Genomic DNA, 19,355 nt, shown 5'->3' with positions numbered 1-19,355 from the left:
GAAGATCTGGGGAATGTCAGAAAAGCATCACCAGACCAGAACTGGCTGGTCTTTGGCAGAAAAAGATCAGTTTCATCTGCAGTCGCCTGCCTTCACCTGTGCTCGTTTCGATGCTCTCTTTCCAGGACTGAGTGAGTAAAAGCTGTGGATTTAGTGCCTCAAGATCTCACAAAATTTGGTCATGAAAATAAGATCTGACCTGGGTGGGGTGGGGAGGGGCGCTTCCTGCCCAGAGCAGAGTCCAAGCAGTGTTGAGTGCTGGTTAACGAAGTAACTGGCATTTATGAAAGGGCAGGACCACTCTGGTGAACCAAAACCAGAACAAAAAAAATAGATCTTTCTTCTGAAGTTCAAATGTAAAATATTTTCCATGTTCCCAAGATTTTTTTTTTTTTAAAACCTCAACTTTTCTCCATACCATAGCTGGAGAGGAGCTTTCCTAGTTAGAAACTGATGGGTATGGGTTGTGATGTACCTGTCAGGCATCCAGCAAGTTAGGATAACCGCATCTCACAATTTCCACCAAAAAGGTCACCCAACGTTAATATGCCTCTGAGGAGACAAGCATTTATTTTTTTTATTTGTTTCTCAGTAATCACACAAGTGGCCTAATCACACCACGGGCTTTATAATAATGAATTTTTCAAAAGAAAGTGAATATTTCCTTTGAGGCAGTATTCTCCAGTGAATCTGGCACGCCCCAGTTTGAAGGCTTTTCATCTCCAATGAGGCTGGGGTTTCTCTTTTATCTAGCTCCCTGCCTTGTTAAAAATTTCCCTAACCCACAAAGGAAAGCCTACAAAATGTCCGGTCTTACCCAAGACTTCAAAAGTACTCAATGTACCAGATAAAATCTGTCCCACGGTTGTCTCTCTTTCTTACAAATATTTAGGGAAAACCTTACTTATGAGCTCAGGGCTCCTTGGTTACAACTGGAAATCTTCATGAAAAAGTGTTCCACTTAGACATCCTGAATGAGTCAAAACTAGAGAGGTCTCTTTACTCAAAGGCCCATGGTTTTATTACACAAGGTTACACACTTCTCCAAGACCAGTAAAGCCATTCAAACGCCATATTAAAAGATGGAATATAAGGTCTTGACAGACCTGACTGCTGGGGCATATCTCCTACCTCAAACATCCTCTTAAAAACTCCTATAAAAGGTGACTAGAAGGCCTGTAGGACCTCCACACACAGCGCTGGTAGGGTGGGAGGCCTACAATCAAAGGTTGCTGGAAACATACTCCCTGGCCTAAAGTAATTCTAGCAAGTATCATTCTGACGGAAATCTGCATTATGGGTTTGTACCCTCTTCCCCACAGCATGATTATTACTGAAATGGGTAAATATTGGATTTCTGGATTGTGAAGCTAGGCGGTATAATTCTGTCTCATCTTGACCTCGCTAGCTGCCCATGGTCTCAAGTCAGTCGCCTCCCATTCTATATGCTGCACATCTTTAGTTACTGGTTTACAGTACACTTGCTGGAAGGCAGAGATGAGACCAGATCACCTTTTAAGCTCTCTTCCAACACCGATCCTAGTGTTTTGGTTGGTTTGTAATAAGAAAACCCAATCTGGGACCAGAGGAGACACAAGGATATCAATGTGAACCCTTATGAGAAAGTCTGAACGTGAACTATCCCAGAATCAGAAAACTTAGTAAACTAGTTAACAAAATTTACTGAGCATTGGAAGCCTTCAAAAGAGAAAGATCAGATTACATTTTTTATAAGGAAAAAAAAAACTAAATAGTATCATGCTTTGAGATATACTTTGTATTCAAAGCTACGTTTTTATTTTTAATTAGTTCAATAAATGGCAGTAGGCAGGTTTTTCCTCAGATAATTCCCCAGGCCATAGAATCACTGTCGGAAATTAACTCCATTTCAGTCTTTGGTCCTTTGAGACCAGGGTTCACAATTTCGCTGGACAAGTGTCAACCATGTGTCTCCCCAGAGGAGGAAAAAACTTTAATGTCCCTAAAAATGTAAAGATCCTCAATGTCAGAGAAGTAGGGTCCCATCTACATGAACCAAAGAACAAAGCTGATCATTCCCCCATAAAACTGGGCAGGGAGTGGTTTACATTCACTTTTCTCCAGAGGAAACCCTTAGAAAATGGGTTTTCTAAGGAAATCTTTGAATATCCTTTTGCACCAAATGATCTTCATTTGAAGACAGTCCCTTCCTAACATTTTACCTAAATATGTATCTCAAGTTGTCTAAGTTGGCTCTTTAAAGTAAAATAATATCACAATATAAAAAGGTTTTACCAGAACAATTTTTCCAATCCCAGGCAATGACTTATTCTAAGCCACGCAGTAAGATTCTCATAGTTTGTTTTATTGTCTCGTCGGGTTTCCATTTCCCTACCCTATACTTATTTTTCTGATGCTATGAAAAGGTAAACGTATTAATGCTTCTCTTAAATTGTACATTTTGCCAAGTAAAAGCCACGGGACAGCAAGGTTTAAAAAAAAAGAAAAGAAAAAATACCACCCCATCCTTAATTCTTTCATTGAGTGGAATTTTATTGTACTTAAAATAAGTAGACTGCCATTTCTCTTTGCATTTCCTTTCCATGAGAAGATCTCTTGAAATACACGCACAAGCTTTAATCAAATTGAACCCAGCAGTTTTGTTTCGATGGGTGCTAATTAAAATTTGAGAATTGCCTCCTGTCCACAAATGTCATATCCCTTCATACAGCTGCAACAGTTTGCTGAACGTTTGCTCTACTAAAGATTTATGATCTGCTTTCGCTCCTCTGCGTCCCCTAGTTTTCTGCCACATTTCTACATAATCACTCACTCCTCCCTTCACTTCACTCCTCCCCTCCATTTTCCCAGAATTCTTCTCAAGGCTCAATAAGTATATCAGATTTCTACTTCAGCGTAGGGGGGGTACTATCTCATATAATCTGTAACTCCCAATGTCATATACGATGATTTTTTAATTGTGTGTCTTATTTGCAAGATATCTGATCACATGGCACTATCCAAGTTCCTATATTTACTTTGGAGCAACATTTCTTTCCCGGGGCTCATTTGGCTGGTTTCACATTCTGGTGTAATAATATATCATACACAAACTTAGGGAAGAAATTAGAAAAACAGTTCTATTCATAAGAACAATCTAAGAAATCTACTGGGTTGGAAGCCTTTCTCCCCTCATTGAGATCATTTTCTTTCTTTAAAAAAAAAAAAGATTAATCTATAAATTATATCCTAGGGGAAAACTTCATGCTGGGGATAGTGGGCACTGAATCCTTCTGTTCTCTTTATTTGTGTAGCGGGGTATCTCGGTGCCCCGTGAGAAACATGTACCTCGAGATGGAGAGTTCTGGAGTGCCAATACCCAATAACAGGGCCCGGCTCTGGGTTGGGATGATAGCCACTCTCTCGGCTTCGGTTCCATGGACCTAACTCGGCCTGGACAGGTGATCCCTGATTTTATTTCCCATGTGACATCCCTCTCCGCTGTCAGATGCTCGAGAGAATAACCCTTCCCACAGTCCCTATAGAAACACACCTTCTGAAAAATCTGGACCAGGAAACCGATGAATATCTCCAAGTTTACAAAAATAGAGTGGCCATTCCTGAAACTTTGGTTCTTTATAAAGGAACTTTTGTAGAGGTACCCACCGATTTGTTTACCTTGGATTTGTGTTGGGTTGCCTAAAATGGCTGCCTGGAGCCGTTGACCACAGGAACTTCCTCTCTATCTCCTTCTTCCCCTTGAAATTGATGCTAAGGCCTCTTACGGACGCTTATCCCCAATTTTCCTTTTTTGCCCCAGTGTTTATTCAGGGCAAAACCATCCGTGGCAGAATATATGGTGCCAAAGGAAAAGGGAGAGTAATGCCTCATGCCAGCTGTCATGCCCTCCCTCTCCACATCCTTATTCCCATGCCCCATTGCTCCATAACAAATTACCCCAAAACTTAACGGCTTAAAACAGCCATTTCTTTATGCTCACAAATTTGGCGGGTCAGGAATTTGGTCAGAGTACAATGAAAATTGTTTGTGTCCGCTCAGTAATATCTAGAATCTCAACTGGGAAAACTCCACAGTTATGGCAGACTCAACAGCTGGGGATGGAATCTTCTGGAGGCACCTTCACTCCCATATTTGGTGGTTGATGTTGGCTTTCCACTGAGACCTTATAAGTGCCCTCTCCAGGTGGCCTGGGCTTCCGGCCAGCTCAGAGCTCCAGCAGTGGGTGTCCCAGTCAGCACAGGGAAAGCTGCATTACACTTTCCACCTAGCCGTGGAAATCACGGAGTATTCTACAGGCTACAAGAGTCACAAGCCCACCCAGATTTCAGGAGAGAGGACATAGACCCCGCCTCCCAATGAGAGTACTGTCAAGAAATTTGAAGACTTTTTTTTTTTAATTACCACATTTATTAACCTCATCCCTCAAAGGCAACATTCTCAGTGTCTTCACTCCCATTCCTTCGTAAGTCTTCCTCTTCTCTCTCTCTATCTCTCTCTAATGCTCTTCACCCCAGGACACTTACTTCATGTCTCATTTTTCTCCACAATATACCTGGTTTTCCTTTGTACAAAATAACAACAACAATAATTGTGGCTTAAAAAAAATTGGATTGGGGTGCCTGGGTGGGTCAGTTGTTAAGTGTCTGCCTTCAGCTCAGGTCGTGATCTCAGGGTCCTGGGATCTAGCCCTGCATTGTGCTCCCTGCTCAGTGAGGAGTCTGCCTCCCCCTCTCTGCCTGCCTCTTTGCCTACTTGTGATCTCTCTCTCTCTGTGTCAAATAAATAAATAAAAATCTTAAACAACAAAAAAAATTTGGACCTGTAGGGGAAGACCAAACAAAGAAACAACCCCAAAAGGAGCCCATTCTCACACCCAACTTTTAAACCCACCCATGCACACACACAAGCCCTCCTTCACTTTTGTTTCCAGCAACTATGGAAAAGAATCAGAAATGTCAAACAAGCTGTAAATTCACTTCGGGTACAGGAGGCTAGAAAAGTAAGACTATGTTCTGTTTTCACAATGAGGGGGAGAAGGAGAACAAGAGAAACCCCATTATAAAACAAGAAGCGGAAATGCAGAAATGAGCAGAAAAGCCAGCCTGGAGTCCTTTGGGCACAGGAGGTGATGGGGAGCCAACTGGAACTGAAGGGACCAAAACATGGTAGTAAAAATCCTTCCATCGCATTCTGCTTTAAACAGTTGTACAGAACAGAGGGGCACCTGGGTGGCTCAGTGGGTTAAACCTCTGCCTTCGGCTCAGGTATGATCTTGGGGTCCTGGGATTGAGCCCTGCATCGGGCTCCCATCTCAGCAGGGAGTCTGCTTCTCCCTCTGCCCCTCCCCCTGCTCTCTGTCTCGCTCGCTCTCTCTCTCAAATAAACAAATACATTTTTTAAAAAAATTAAAAAACAATAATAATAAACAGCTGTACCCAATAGAAAGGACACAGCAGACTTGGAATTCCAAGAGATCAGAGTTCAAATATACCATTTACTAGTAATACGTGTGTATGCCACCTCCCACTTTGTTCATGAAGAAACTGAAACAGCATTGAGTCACAACCATGTGGCTAGAAAATGCCAGAGCTGGGTTCTAAATCTTCTGCTCATCCCTGAGTCTCTTTATGTGTTTTTTTCCTGTGACAAGCTGAGAGTTCCCCAAAAGAAGTACATGACCTATGTCACTCATTTCTGAATTTCTAGAACTTAGCACCGTGCCCAATGCATGGGGGGTATTCAGCAAACAGTTGGAGATAATTGACCAAAAAAACAAACGTTGTTCAGTCCCAACAGGGATATTAGATTGCATGGTTCAGAGAGAAGCAGGATGAATGTCCAGATTCCAGCACAATCCTGCAGACTGTCTCTAGAGAGGCCAAGTGAATGAATCTGGATCTCCTCCGTGACTGACAACTTTGTGGGCTCAGTTGAGCTGACAAGGAAACATTTCCTTCCCATGGTCCCCAGAGAGATGAGACGTTCTTCATCTTTTTGGTCTCGGACAGGTTTACAAAAATGTAACTCTCAGGTTCACAGAGAACTCTTCCCAAATTCATTCATTTGTTCTTTAATTTCTCACTTAACAAATATTGACTGAAAGCCTTCTATGTGCCACAGGCAAGTGATACAAGCCGGGAATATAATGGGGGGAAAAAATAATAGGACTTATTTCCTGAATAGCTACATTAACTTATCCCATCGGTAGCATTACAATTCTTAACAGTCTAGATTATAAAAGACACACTAATTGAAAAATAAAACTTTAGGGGTGCCTGGATGGCCCAGTCAGTTCAGCGTCCAACTCTTGATTTCAGCTCAGGTCATGATCTCAGGGTCATGAGATCAAGCCCCGAGGAGGGCTCTGTGCTGAGCGTGGAGTCTGCTTGAGATTCTCTCTCTGCCCCACCCACCAGCTCATTGGCACGCGCTAGCTCGCTCACTATCTCAAAAAAAAAAAAAATTTTTTAAAGGAATAGGAAAAGAAAACTTTATTCCTTTAACCTGCAAATTGGCTATTTTCTAAGTTAAATAAGATGTATAAATAAGATATTTTGCCTCACTACATTCTCCCAGAGGCCATGCAGCAGCTGTTACTTTGTGCCATTAGATAATCTGAAACAGAAGAAAATAGAAACAAAATTCCCAAATACATACTCATATTCAATTCAGCCCACAGGTGCCCATGTGCTGTTGATGCCAGTGGTTTGATTTCATTTCACCTGGTTACAATTTAAAGCCTACCAAGAGATGGCATGGTTTGGAAAGTATAATAAACAATGAACAATTATGCACTGCATGTTTTCTCCCAATTCTGTAACGACACAATTGGCTGAAGGCCTTTTAAGAACTACATTTACAGTGAGAGTTAAAGCAAGTGGGAATTTTCCTCTCTTGAGAGATCCCCCATCACAGTTCCTTTAGCACACATAAAGTGTCAACAGAATTTCTGCTTTTTCGGTAACTCTTTTGTAGTGTTATAATTCTCACAGGTATGAGCATAATGATATTAATGACAATGACTCTGTGGATATCAGTGTATGCAATGCTAAGTAACTCATTCCCATTCTCATTCAACCCAGAGACATGTGAGTCACATTTTGAGCTCACCTATTTCTTTCTCTTTTTTTAGGGGGGAAGGCAGGAGGAGAGATGGAGTCTTAAGCAGGCTCCACGCCCAGCCTGGAGCCAGCTCTCATGACCCTGAGATCATGATCTGAGCTGAAATCAGAAGTTGAACGCTTAACCAACTGAGCTACCCAGGCACTGCTGAACTCATGTATTTCTAACTGGTATCGACATATGAGGACAATAGCTAATACATCAGTGTGCCCATAAAGCTTTATCACACCCATATATATAAACATACAAACATTAATGTGTATTTATAAAGAGAGAGAGATTTTATATGAAACCACTTTAAGAACGTAACCATGTATGTTACAATATTTGGTTAAGGACACTATCCACTAGGACACCTGGGTGGCTCAGTCGGTTAAGCCGCTGCCTTCGGCTCAGGTCATGACCCCAGGGTCCTGGGATCGAGTCCCGCATCGGGCTCCTTGCTCAGGGGGGAGCCTGCTTCTCTCTCTGCCTCTACCTGCCACTTTGCCTGCTTGTCCTCTCTCTGACAAATAAATAAAATCTTCAAAAAAAAAAAAAAAGGACACTACCCATCTACTCACATATTTTTGGAGTTGGATGAGATTCTAATTATCTAACGAATATTCCCAGGTACAGGTGAGACAACCGAGGCTCCCAGAAATCAGACAACTTCCATCCAGTTTCTCCCCATCCGCGGCTCTTGCCCTCACACCAGGACATTTCCATTAAATGCAGGTAAACGACAGAAGAAAATCTACCTTTATTTGAATCGCGAGTATCCAGCACCAACTTTTTTTTCACTCGACATCATTTCACATTTCCCCAAATACAAAAAGTCAATGTCAAGGTGAAAACTATCCCATTTCGAACTTCCTTTCAGGGTCGAGGGAGAGCAAAACACGCTCCGTTTTGAAAATTCCCAGAGGTCTTCAAGGGTTATTGGAGCGTAGAGCAGATGGGGTTTCCAGCCTGCAACCTTCCTTGCCTTTCCCGAGCTTCATTAAGACTTTGTCGCCTCACCAGCTGGGGGTGATGGAACCAGGCTCGAAAGATGAGCCTCAGAGGTTCGGTATCAGTCTGGAAAGCATGAGAGTGAAATGGAAGCCAAATTCACTTAGTTTCCTTTACAGAACTGTCAGCTCCACTCAAACGCGGACTGTCTTCCCTGCCCGGGAAGAAGAAGAAATTTCTTTGTCTCCTTCGCTTCATCACCTAAAACCATCTGATGGGCTTGACAGCTGCTGCTTGCTAATTATGGGCCAAACTTCTCAGCGGGAGGCTCGTTGCATCAACAGGTCCCGGAACAATCCAGCAATTGTTTTGGGGAAGCTTGGGCACTTGGGGCTGAGTTTTCACGTCAATTAGCCCCACTGGTTGTCATGACTGGGAGCTGCTGTAGTGGAATGAAGGGAACAAAGTAATGAGCAGCTCTGAGACCCACACACAGCTGATGGGCTCTGAAGAACATTCCGGTTGAATCTCTGTTTCCGGCTGTTGAAGTTATGATGAGAGGGGTCGCCGTCCCACAGCACCCCTGCTCCAGAAAATCACCAAATACCTCCCATGTCAGAGAGGTTAGCAGTCTTACAGAAAGGGCTCATTTCCTGCAGAAATGTAATACGTTTTCAGCTCAGTATCTGTATAGGGGGATTTGTCATTTTTTTAAACAATAATTAAAAAGTGGAGAAGCTAATTCCCTTTCATTCTTGGAATATTTTTTGTTCTGAAGGAAGAGAGGAAGTTAAAAAGGGAAAAGAAGAGGGACACCTGGGTGGCACAGTCAGTTAAACATTTGGCTCTTGGTTTTGGGGGGGCGGCTTGGGTCATGATCTCAGGGTGCTGGGGTCGAGCCCCATGTGGAGCACCTCGTGTAGTCCCACATGGGGCTCCACACTCAGCCAGGAGTCTGCTTGAAAATTCTATCCTTCCGCCCTTTCCCCCACTTGTGCATGTTCTCTCTCTCTCTATTTCTCTCTCAAATAAACCAATCTTTTTTTTAAAAAAAAGAAAGGGAAAGGAAAAAAAGAAATGATACTTTTTCTGGGTGGTTGTGGAGATTTGATATTTGAAAGCCAAACAAAAAATACCAAGGAGAGAGTCAGCAGTGTCTGCAAAGCCACTCCCCACTTCTCCACACAGGTCTAGGCTGCGCTTCCAGCCCCGCTTGGAGTTGGATGTCATTGTCCAGGCCACTGGACCGTGAGCAGGTGAGGAGCTACATGGCTGGGTCCAGGCCTCTGCGGGGTGGGCCTACCACCTCCATACTTGCTCCCCGTCTCACACCGTGAAACCTGGACATGCCTATAACCACCTTCAACCACGCAGATGACAAGTCGTCCAGGGAGCCAAGGATGGCGGAGGTGGAGCAAAGACAGGGAAGGAACCTGTGTCCTTAAAACATCTGTGGAACAGAGCAGCCCACATCTAGAACTTTCACCTTGGACTGTCATGTGAAAGAAATACACTTCTTTGTCTTTGAAGCTACTTGCACTGTTCAGTCTCTGAACAGCAGCTTAGCTTTCTGCCCTAAAACAGACATGGTTCTCAGATCAAATCAGAAGGGGCTTCCCTAAGTCCCACTCCCTTCAGTGCCCGTTCTCAATATATCACATAATGTCTCACAGAAAGCCAAAACTTTGCCCAGACCAAAGGCAATGATTCTCCCAGCCTCAACCATCTTTCCTCAGGAAAGCAGCTCACTTTTAGCAACAGGGATGTCTCCAGTACTCCCCTTGGAAGAGTGTGGGCTCTCATCTAGGGCACAGCCCTGGGTTCTCATGCTGAGGTCTGGAGTGACCTTCCTGCCGAGCAAGGGAAGTCCGGTCCATGGTCCAAGGAGTCTGTTCCTCTCCCCAAAAGGCCAGCAAGAACTGTGAATGCGGGAGCCAGAGGAAATATGTGGAAACTACTAGAACGCCTATAGCTTTTAGGCTCATATATGAAAAAGAAAATAATCACTTTTACAAATCATATCATGAGTGCCCTGGAGGGAATTCCCAATGGACAATGACTACTGGGACAACACATACCACACTGGCCAGTGACAGTCAATGAGTTTCGCTCTCGCTCCCTGACATGACTTTTACCTTGGATCAAAGAAAGTGATGGAGATCAAAGAACTTGATATGTTTGGGTTGTGAGTGGATTCCATATAAAGGATTAATATATGTTCATGTATAACTTATTAACTAATACATAAGTTTCAATAGAACTTCCTGCAACAATGAAAATGTTCTATATCTACACTGTACAATATGGTAGCCACGAACCACAAGTGGCTAATAAGTACTTGAACTGTGGCTAGGGCAAATGAGGAACTGAATTTTTCATTATATTTAATTTAGGAACTTACATTTGAAGAGGCACAAATAACTAGGGGCTACCCTATCGGAGATCACAACTTTGGTCAAAGGGGCAGCATAGTGTTCCTGTAAAGGGTCAGATAATCAATATTTCAGGCTTCAAGAGCTGTGTAGTCTCTCTCTTAACACTCAGTCCTGTACTACAGGGCAAAAAACAGCCACAGAAAATATATAAACCAAGGGCCATGGCTGCATTCCCAGGAGATTTGATTTACAAAAACAGGGGGCTACTTTAGCTTCGTGGACCCATTTCTAAATACTTTCCATGTTCTCAGCTACCAAGGCTGAGGAATAAACTCACACCAAAACATTCGTGACAATATATTCCAGCATCTTCATTTTCCCTCTTTCGGGAAGGACACAGGGGCAAAGGCACTCACCCTAGGACAGGTTGTCTCAAATTTTGGCATCTCAGATGCTGTGGGACTTGGCAGGAGAAAACATGGGGGCAGAATGGCTTTCCTCCCTTGCGCCCCCACAAAGCACATTCCAGAACTGAGCAGCCCCTCGCTGCTCCCTCCTCGCCGGGATCCTGCTGTCTGTCAGTCCCATGCATTGTCATGACCTCTGGAGGTCGTCTCTTCCCATCAGCCCCTTCCCCCTACACAGCCCAAAAGGGGACGGAAAAACGCCCAGGCCGGTGCCCTCCTTTCAGAACTCATTTGTCTATTGCCTCCATTTGGTGCCAAAATTAAAAGATTGAAAAGGCAGATAAATCAAAGTGTTTGACCACATGGTAAAGGCAAATCGATAAATTCAATTTCCCAGAGTCTCAGAGAAGCCATGTTTCGTTTTTAAATTTTACCTCAAAACCCGTAACTGGTGAATACAGGATACACTATATTCTGCCCATTAGGCTCAGTGGGAAAGAGAAATTGAGAAAAGAGGATCCTGGGGCCAAAGAGTCCAATAATGAAGAATCTGGAGTGACCTGAAAGGCCGTGCTTTGCACCATCGGACTCGTGATTTCATACTCATTAAAGGAACATTTACTTTTAGCCCACATGCACACCCTGACACAGTGCTCTGTGCTCGCGGGAACGGCCTTCGAACCCTGTCCAAAAGTGGCGGAGGTCACTGGGGCCTGAAGCACAGAGGCTGATCATGAGAAGAATATTCTGGGAATGTCTAATCTCCTCAAAGTCGTTATCATTAATCATTTCCTTTCGTGGTCGAGCTGGAGGAGAATATATCTTTTGATGCAATTACAATATTGTCAGTACTGAAGGGAAAATGCTCACCTACACGGGAGCCCAGGGACAGATTTTAAAAACGAAGTTATTGGAAGCAGCATTTTTCTTTTTTTTTTATTTATTTTTTATTTTTTTTAAAGTTTTTTTTTTTAAGATTTTTTATTTATTTATCAGAGAGAGAGGGAGAGAGAGCAAGCACAGGCAGACAGAATGGCAGGCAGAGGCAGAGGGAGAAGCAGGCTCCCCGCCGAGCAAGGAGCCCGATGTGGGACTCGATCCCAGGACGCTGGGATCATGACCTGAGCCGAAGGCAGCTGCTTAACCAACTGAGCCACCCAGGCGTCCCGGAAGCAGCATTTTTCTTGTTGTTGTTTTTCCTTTTCCCTTTTCTCTAGGATGTGGTGTTGCCTCCTAAACTTGGCATTAAAATAGTGTCTGCTCCTTCATTATTTCCTCCTGCCTTGCTTCCTTTTCTCCGTGTCTCTAGCCCCCTGGTAAGAGAAAACTGTCCCGGTACGGCTCTAGGTGCCTTCAATACCCACCAGCTCCCACAACCTGTAGGAGTCCTTTACTTCTGTTTAGGGCTCACTGTGTGTTATAATCCCCACCGACTCTTTCCTTCTCTGAAGCCCCATTCTCCCCCGCTCAGAAAACCCTAGCCACTGGCCAAACGAACTTGAGTCTCCTTCTAAGGTAACTGTTCACCAAGTTCCAGCTCAGTAACTCGGCTCACCAGAAGGGGGATGGAACAGCACTGACCCAAGTGACAGGAGCTGAGCTCATCATTCAGGGACTCGTGTAGCCAGTTTCATATGGAAAGTAAATGATCACTAAAACAATGCAAATTCTATGCCTCTCTAAAAAGAAATGACCAAATCTAAGAAACTAGAATATTCTACATAGATTGACAAAGCCCTGAGTGACATAAAAGCAAAGCAAAGTATCCTTCTTAAAAGAGGAGAGATGGCCAAATTAGCTAGTTTTTAGAGAGTTAGTGGTATTAGCACTGGTGACAATTAAAGAGGTGACAGTACCTAAGAAAGTCAAGGGTCCTAATAAGCAGTTTTAGATAAATTAAAGAGTAGGAGGCAAAGCTCTACCCTTAGCTCAGATTTACAGTATAAAGAAGTCCTCTTTATTCTTTACAGTGACATGTTTAAATTTTTTTTTTATTATTATTTATTTATTTATTTATTTGACAGACAGAAATCACAAGTAGGCAGAGAGGCAAGCAGAGAGAGAGGAGGAAGCAGGCTCCCCGCTGAGCAGAGAGTCTGATGCGGGGCTCGATCCCAGGACCCTGGGATCATGACCTGAGCCGAAGGCAGAGGCTTTAACCCACTGAGCCACCCAGGTGCCCCACAGTGACATGTTTAAAAAATGCTTTAGGGAACTGCTTTAGCAAGTGACCCGTCCAGTGTGAAAAGTTGTTCATTGGGTGAAAAAAAATTTTAGTGAAAGTTGAAAATTTTCTGGGGTGAAGATACAGAATGGAAATGTGTGAATCTCCATGAAAATGTGTTTTCAAAAGAAGCCAAGGGTCTGCTCACACATTTCAGTGAAGTCACAAGGAGCAAATCCACAGGTGCTGCTTCTTAACCAGCCACCAGTGAGATGGAGAAGGTCAGAAGCCAGTCTTCCTTGGATAATACAGAACATACACAAGATGCATATACTACACGGGTTTGTTCCCAAGCAATAGTGGTTCCTACAGGAGACGGGTCACTGGCCAGCGTTCAGGGGAGACCGAAACTGACATGGTGGAGGAAATCCCTTGCCAGGTCATTTTCTCCTCCCAGCAAAAGAAACCAGTGAGCTTTTGGCCAAGAGCAAGGGCTTCATTGTGGCCCTGTGTTGGGTCTTGAGTTGGGTCAGATGCACTCTGCCACCCTATGGCGGTAAAGGGCAAGAATGTAAAAATCAGTCAATCAGTTGATCACATGTAAAAACCAATCAATCGTTTGATTGCCTGTTTTAGACAACTTTTCTAAGGTTCTCACTGAATTTCTTCTGTTGGAACGATAAGAAAAGGGAAGTAAGTGAGTGCTTTCGGGATCACACTACAGAATGTTCGCATATTGTCCTTTTAAAGATAATGCAGAGTCTGCATAGGGAGTCCACATAAGGATGTTTATTGTAACACTTCAGTTTTATTTAAAAAAAAAAAGTTTAATCATCATCTTCTGGGAGAAAAGTGATTGAATATTCTAATGTCTGTCCATAACATAGGACACTATGTAACCATTTAAAAAATAATAATAAAGCCCCACATTTGAGCTGAACTAAAAATCTCCACCACCTGTTTTTACATTTAAAAGCCAAGTTACAGATTAAAACATACAGTGTGATATAGCTTGTATTTTTTAAATCCCACAATAAAAATGAAGACTTGGAAAATTCTTAAGAGCAGATGTTTCTGGGGCAGGTGGTCAGGGAAAATTCGATTCAAATATATTACGTGTCACCTGTGACAAAACGGTTGCAATCAGGGATTTGAAGCAAGATTCACTTTTTTTAACTTTCAGCTTCAGTATTTAGCACCTGAGGCAAATTATTGAGCCTAAGCCTCAATTTCCTCATCTATAAAATGGGAAAAATGATAGTTCCTAATCACAGAGTTGGTTATAAGCAATAAAGGACCATATCTCGACCCTGAAAATTTTTCTTGTAAGACTGAGCAAGTTCTGAGCCTGCTCCCTCCTTGGGAAGAATGCTCAGGTCATGAGAGCAGAAGGATGAGAGATGGGGGTTAGTCAGGATTTTTCCTTCTTTTATCTAATAAAGACAACTCATTTCTTTGTTTAGGAATCTGGAGTTAAGGATGCTTCATTACTCAAGTGCATAATTTAGGGGCATCTGGGTTGCTCAGTAGGTTAAGCATCTGCCTTTGGCTCAGTTCATGATCCCGGCTTGGAATGGAGCCCCATGTTGGGCTCCCTACTCGCTGGGAAGTCTGCTCTCCCTCTGCCTCTGCCCCTCTCCCATACTTGTGCAAGCTCACATGGTCTCTGTCTTAAATAAATAAATAAATAAGATCTTTTTTTAAATGCATAATTTAACCCTTAATATCTCAAACTACTCCAAGACCATTTAGTTTAATATCTAGTACACACACACACACAGACAACGAACCACAATCTTTTTAAGCTATCAGTTATAGCCATTAGAAGCCAAAGAGTTCAGAATCAGCTTTGACAGAAACGGGCTGACTTCAAGGCAATTTAGAGACGTAATCTGCAGCTTTATTATCTCTCCAACAAACTTCTAACTAGTCTTTTAGAAAGGAAAAAAAAAAGAATAAAAGTTCCTATGTGAGAGCACTCTTCTTAGCTGTTCCTAAACTAGATTTTTTTTTTTTTTTGCTCAAGTCTCCAGAAATATCTTCGAGACTCCCAGGGGCCAAGGGCCCACTTAAATCGAGTGTTAAGTGCTAGGAGAGGTTTAATCTAACTACTTATTAACTAAATTTTTAACAGGGGATAAGATCTCATTTAAGGAGGTAGTACTTCTACGATTTGAGTACAAACAAAGAGATGCTATAATCCCTTCGTCATATCTGCAGTCTACGAAAACAATATGCGAGTGTGTGTTTGCTGATGGAATTAAGTTTTCTGTGCAGTGGCAGGGAATCATTTTTTTAAAATATTTATCTCACTCAGCCCCAGGGAGGATTTCTAATAACAAGAGATGGGCTGTTTGTTTTGTATTTAGTATGTACTATAATGAGTTTTCAAAGAGTGAGAGGCTCGAGGCCCATTTGACTACACTTTTTCGGAAGAGTTCAGTGTACACACACCGTTCGTTAGCAAGAGTAGAACTATCCCTTGAGGTCAAATCTGGATTCCTGAAATGTGATTTCTATTATATTCGGAGCCAAAGCACAGTAGGAATGTATCAGATTATAACAGAGAGATAAGATTTGAAATTCAATTATGGCAAGAACTTGAATTTCAACAGCTCATGGGTGCACTCTTCACGAATATATCAGATAGATAAAATGACGACCTCTTGGAATCATGTCATTATCAGAACGGGATATCTGAAGAACGTTTCACTTTAACCTGAAGTCTCTGCGGAAGATTAATTAGAATGAATATAAGTAATTCTAGAGTTGGTGTGTAAAGAAAACATGACCCAAGGTGGAGAATAGTTGGTAATTCACATCTACACTAGAGGTTTATCAAACACCCCTTCGGACAAGAGTAGCAGGCACCAAAAGGATGGGGCCCGGAGACTGTCTCAAAGAGTCTGGGCTTCATGATGGACAAACAGATGGACTTCATGATGGACAAACCAGACAAATGGACACGATGGATATATAATGACACATATATGAATGATAACCACTGGATACCTATGGAGAGCCCTCCTCCACTCCCTTGACCCTCACGAGGGATGTCAACCTTATAACAGCTCTCAAGAAACTTATAATATTCCTGGAAAAATAAAACAGACACATGAGAACTATTGTTTAACCATTGAATAACCATCTGTCAGAATCTCAGCCTCTTGGAGGCAGAGGAGGAATTAGAAATGATAGATGAAGTTTTTAATAAATGGGGAAACAAAGATATGGGGAAAAGGGGAAAACTAATCTTTAATGACCAGCTACCATAAAGCAGATAACGTGTGGTGTGTGATCTCACGTACCTTCTCTCCCTTGATTCTCATGACTGCTCTGTGAAGGACACTTGTTACCCTCTGTTTTCAGTGAATGGAGAAGGGACGAGAGCCGAAGCACACTCACCTAGCCAAGAAGATATGGGATGAGGGAGCGGACCCAGGTCCCTTTGCACATCCCTGGTCTTCCCTCCAAACCCTGCAGGGTAGAGAAAGCTCCAGTAACAACACGAATGCATTCCTGTTTGAGCCCAGAGGAGAGGTGAATCTGGGAAGTCTTTCCAAGAAAGCTAGAGTCTGAATTAAAATGGAAGAAACACATAAACCAGAAATCCTATGAAAAAGGTAGTAGTGGCAGAAATAGCTTCTAACTTCAGAGTTCATCTGTCTCACTGACAAAAAAAGCCAACTTCCTCCAGGGGCCGTTGTAGGTCTTACTCTCCCCAGCATTTTCAGCGGACTACACGGGTCGCAGCCCACGCGTGTTGAAGTGTGTGCTAAGCTTGAGAAACACAGAAACACAGAAACACACTCTTCACTGTCTTCTCCACACTTCCACCCTCAGAAAGCTCTTGCCTCACTCCTTGGATACTATACTCAAAATACTATCTCCTGTCCCAAATAGAGAAAACACAGCTACAGTCACACAGACTGGGGGCTGTGATGGGTGACTTTGCCGTCACTGAGAGTGTTGACAATGGGTCTACTTCTTTCCAGTCTGGGACATCGAAGTTTCAGGAATTGGGCAAAAGTGAGCACAAGTGAACTTCAATGGACCAAATATTTCAAGTAGTGAACATGAGCTCATACCTGGAACCAGGAGACCTGTCACTTAGAAGCTGGACAGATCACGCACCTCTTTGAGCCTCAGTTTACCTCTCTGTACAATGGGACACATTAGCTCCCAGGACTGATCTGAATAGTAAGTGATAGAGGGTAAGAGGAAGCGTCTAGCCCAGCATCTGCTCCCTACAGTCCTCCAAGCTGTCCACTCACTGCCCTATGTGAATGCCCCAGTGCCCGCCCAGATATTAGTGGGCACCATCAAGGCCACCCCTGGGAACAGAGAGGGTGGATGGCAACAATCTTACAAAATTGAAGGAGGAAGCAGAAGTCTAGCAGAGTTTCCCCTACACACGGTGGTTGGGAGCCAGAGACTAGAACAGTATCCGTGAGAACACTGGGGTTATTTATTTAACTTTTGTCTCTTATCACCTTAGATCTTTTCATTTTTTAAAATTTTTCTGCCAATCTCCACAGCAAATCAGACAGAACTTTTCAGAAGATGTCCATTTTCTTGAACCCTTAGTCTAGAGAGAATTTAAGTTCTCAGCTTGAAAGATATTTACTTAAATATCACTTACAGCGGGGAAAGGCAGAAACAGAAAATTCAGAAGCACAAGGAAAGGGAAGGTTCATCAAGCTGACAGATAACAGGATGCAGAAGAGATGCAAATATATGCGAATGAGAGGGCAAAACTGTCTTGAAATGCTGAAAAAAATGGATATACTATAACAAAATGAAATGTAAGGACCGGAAATGTAAGTCCTTTTATTCTAAAGCTAAAAGGAGAGAAGGAAAGAAAAAAGGGAGGGAGGGAAGAAAAAAATTTTACCAACATAGTAAGAGGACAACATCAAGTACAGAGCTCAGCTGGGAGGTATGTGCACTGCACAGAAGTTCCAGAGCGAGGAAGCAAACTAGGGCCCAAACCCAGCCCTGTTTTGTTTGCCACACTGTGGCCATCGCCTACATCAGCTCGCAGGGATGCCTTTTTCCCAAGAGTCCCCCCAGAGAGGGCTACTTTTTCTAATTCACATGCCAACATGACATAAACTAGTGATGACCCAGCACACGTATCACATGGAAACAAGTCAATAAAAAGAGACATATTTGCGCTTATTGACAGTGAACTCTGGGGTTACCATTGTGATGTCACTGATCTAAACACTGAAACAATGTCAGGCTAGGATGACAGATACTTAAAATCTTAGAACAACGGAGGTGGACACATTCCTCTTCACTCCAGTGCCTACAGCACCTTGTCTGGTCTGGGGTGTTAGGTTTTCAAAGTCATACACAGTGAAGGGGAACTGCAAACCAGAAAGCATTCAGAAGAGAGGGAAAAAACACAACATCTAAGAAAGCGTTGAGGCGGGCGCCTGGGTGGCTCAGTCCATTAAGCGTCTGCCTTCAGCTCAGGTCGCCATCCCGGGGTCCTGGGATTGAGTCCTGCATCAGGCTCCCTGCTTGGTGGGGAGTCTGCTTCTCCCTTCACCCCTCGCCCCTGCTTGTGCTCACTCTCTTCTCTCTCAAATAATAAAATCTTTCAAAAAAAAAAAAGAAAAGAAAAGAAAGAGTCGAGGCTAGAGGGATGTATGGCCCGGATGGGGGAATTTAGTGTGTGTGTGCAGAGCTCCAGATCATGACAGCTATCTTTAAGTCTCTCTCAAAGGCGAGGTCCTGGAAGCTTCAGAAAACAGATCTGGGATCTGTTCAGCACAAAGGAATTGTTCAGCACAAAGACAGAGACAGCCCAGGCTTCCTGGGAGGGGACCAGGGTCTCCTAATTGGAGGGATTCAAACCAAACCATTTTTTGAGTTGCTGTTTTCTTTTCTTGCCTTGGCCCTTGTTATCCCCACTGTCACCCCTGACAGGCGTACTTCTTCTGTGCCCTTGTGCCTGCCCAAATTTATCCATTCTTCCGCCCCAATGTCTTTTCTTTCATGTCCTCTTTCCTGATTTCCGCAGGCAAAGGGGATAGATGCTCCCTTCTCCACACATGCCATACATTTATTATTTTCATACATCCTGTTCCTGGCCACTTTCTCCCAATGATAATCTCTGGGTTTTTTTCAGGAACTTTATTTTCCATCAACTTTGTTTCCATTTTTGTCTAAAAGTCTGGAGAGGAAAGCTTGACCCCACACTCAGCAGCTGTTCTGAGCCCGTTCAGTGGCCTGAGCTGTGGGAGCCACAGACCCGTCTTCAGCGGCGGCTGAGCGCCCCAGGACGGAGGAACATGCACGATCTCGGGAGCTGGCGTAGTCCATTCACCCCGAAATTCCTCCTTG

At 43.3% G+C, this 19,355-nt stretch overlaps 1 long non-coding RNA gene across 4 annotated transcripts in view; it reads right to left on the bottom strand.

Moving 5' to 3' along the window:
- Positions 1-19,355, bottom strand: part of LOC125107410 (uncharacterized) — a 137,987-nt gene that overhangs the window by 72,873 nt on the left and 45,759 nt on the right. Inside the window, exon 3 of one of the 4 annotated variants that reach the window (XR_007129541.1) lies at positions 6,838-8,708. The exons of 2 other annotated variants lie outside the window; for them this stretch is intronic. This is a non-coding gene — a long non-coding RNA (uncharacterized LOC125107410). Of the gene's footprint in view, positions 1-6,837; positions 8,709-15,991; positions 16,096-19,355 lie in introns of those variants that run through there. One more of the 4 variants, XR_007129542.1, reaches the window with a different exon arrangement.

This window comes from Lutra lutra, chromosome 8 (genome assembly GCF_902655055.1).
Source record: "Lutra lutra chromosome 8, mLutLut1.2, whole genome shotgun sequence".
Lineage (NCBI taxonomy): Eukaryota > Metazoa > Chordata > Mammalia > Carnivora > Mustelidae > Lutra > Lutra lutra.
The sequence above is the reverse complement of the archived record's forward strand: the minus strand, read 5'-3'. Positions and strand labels throughout refer to the sequence as shown.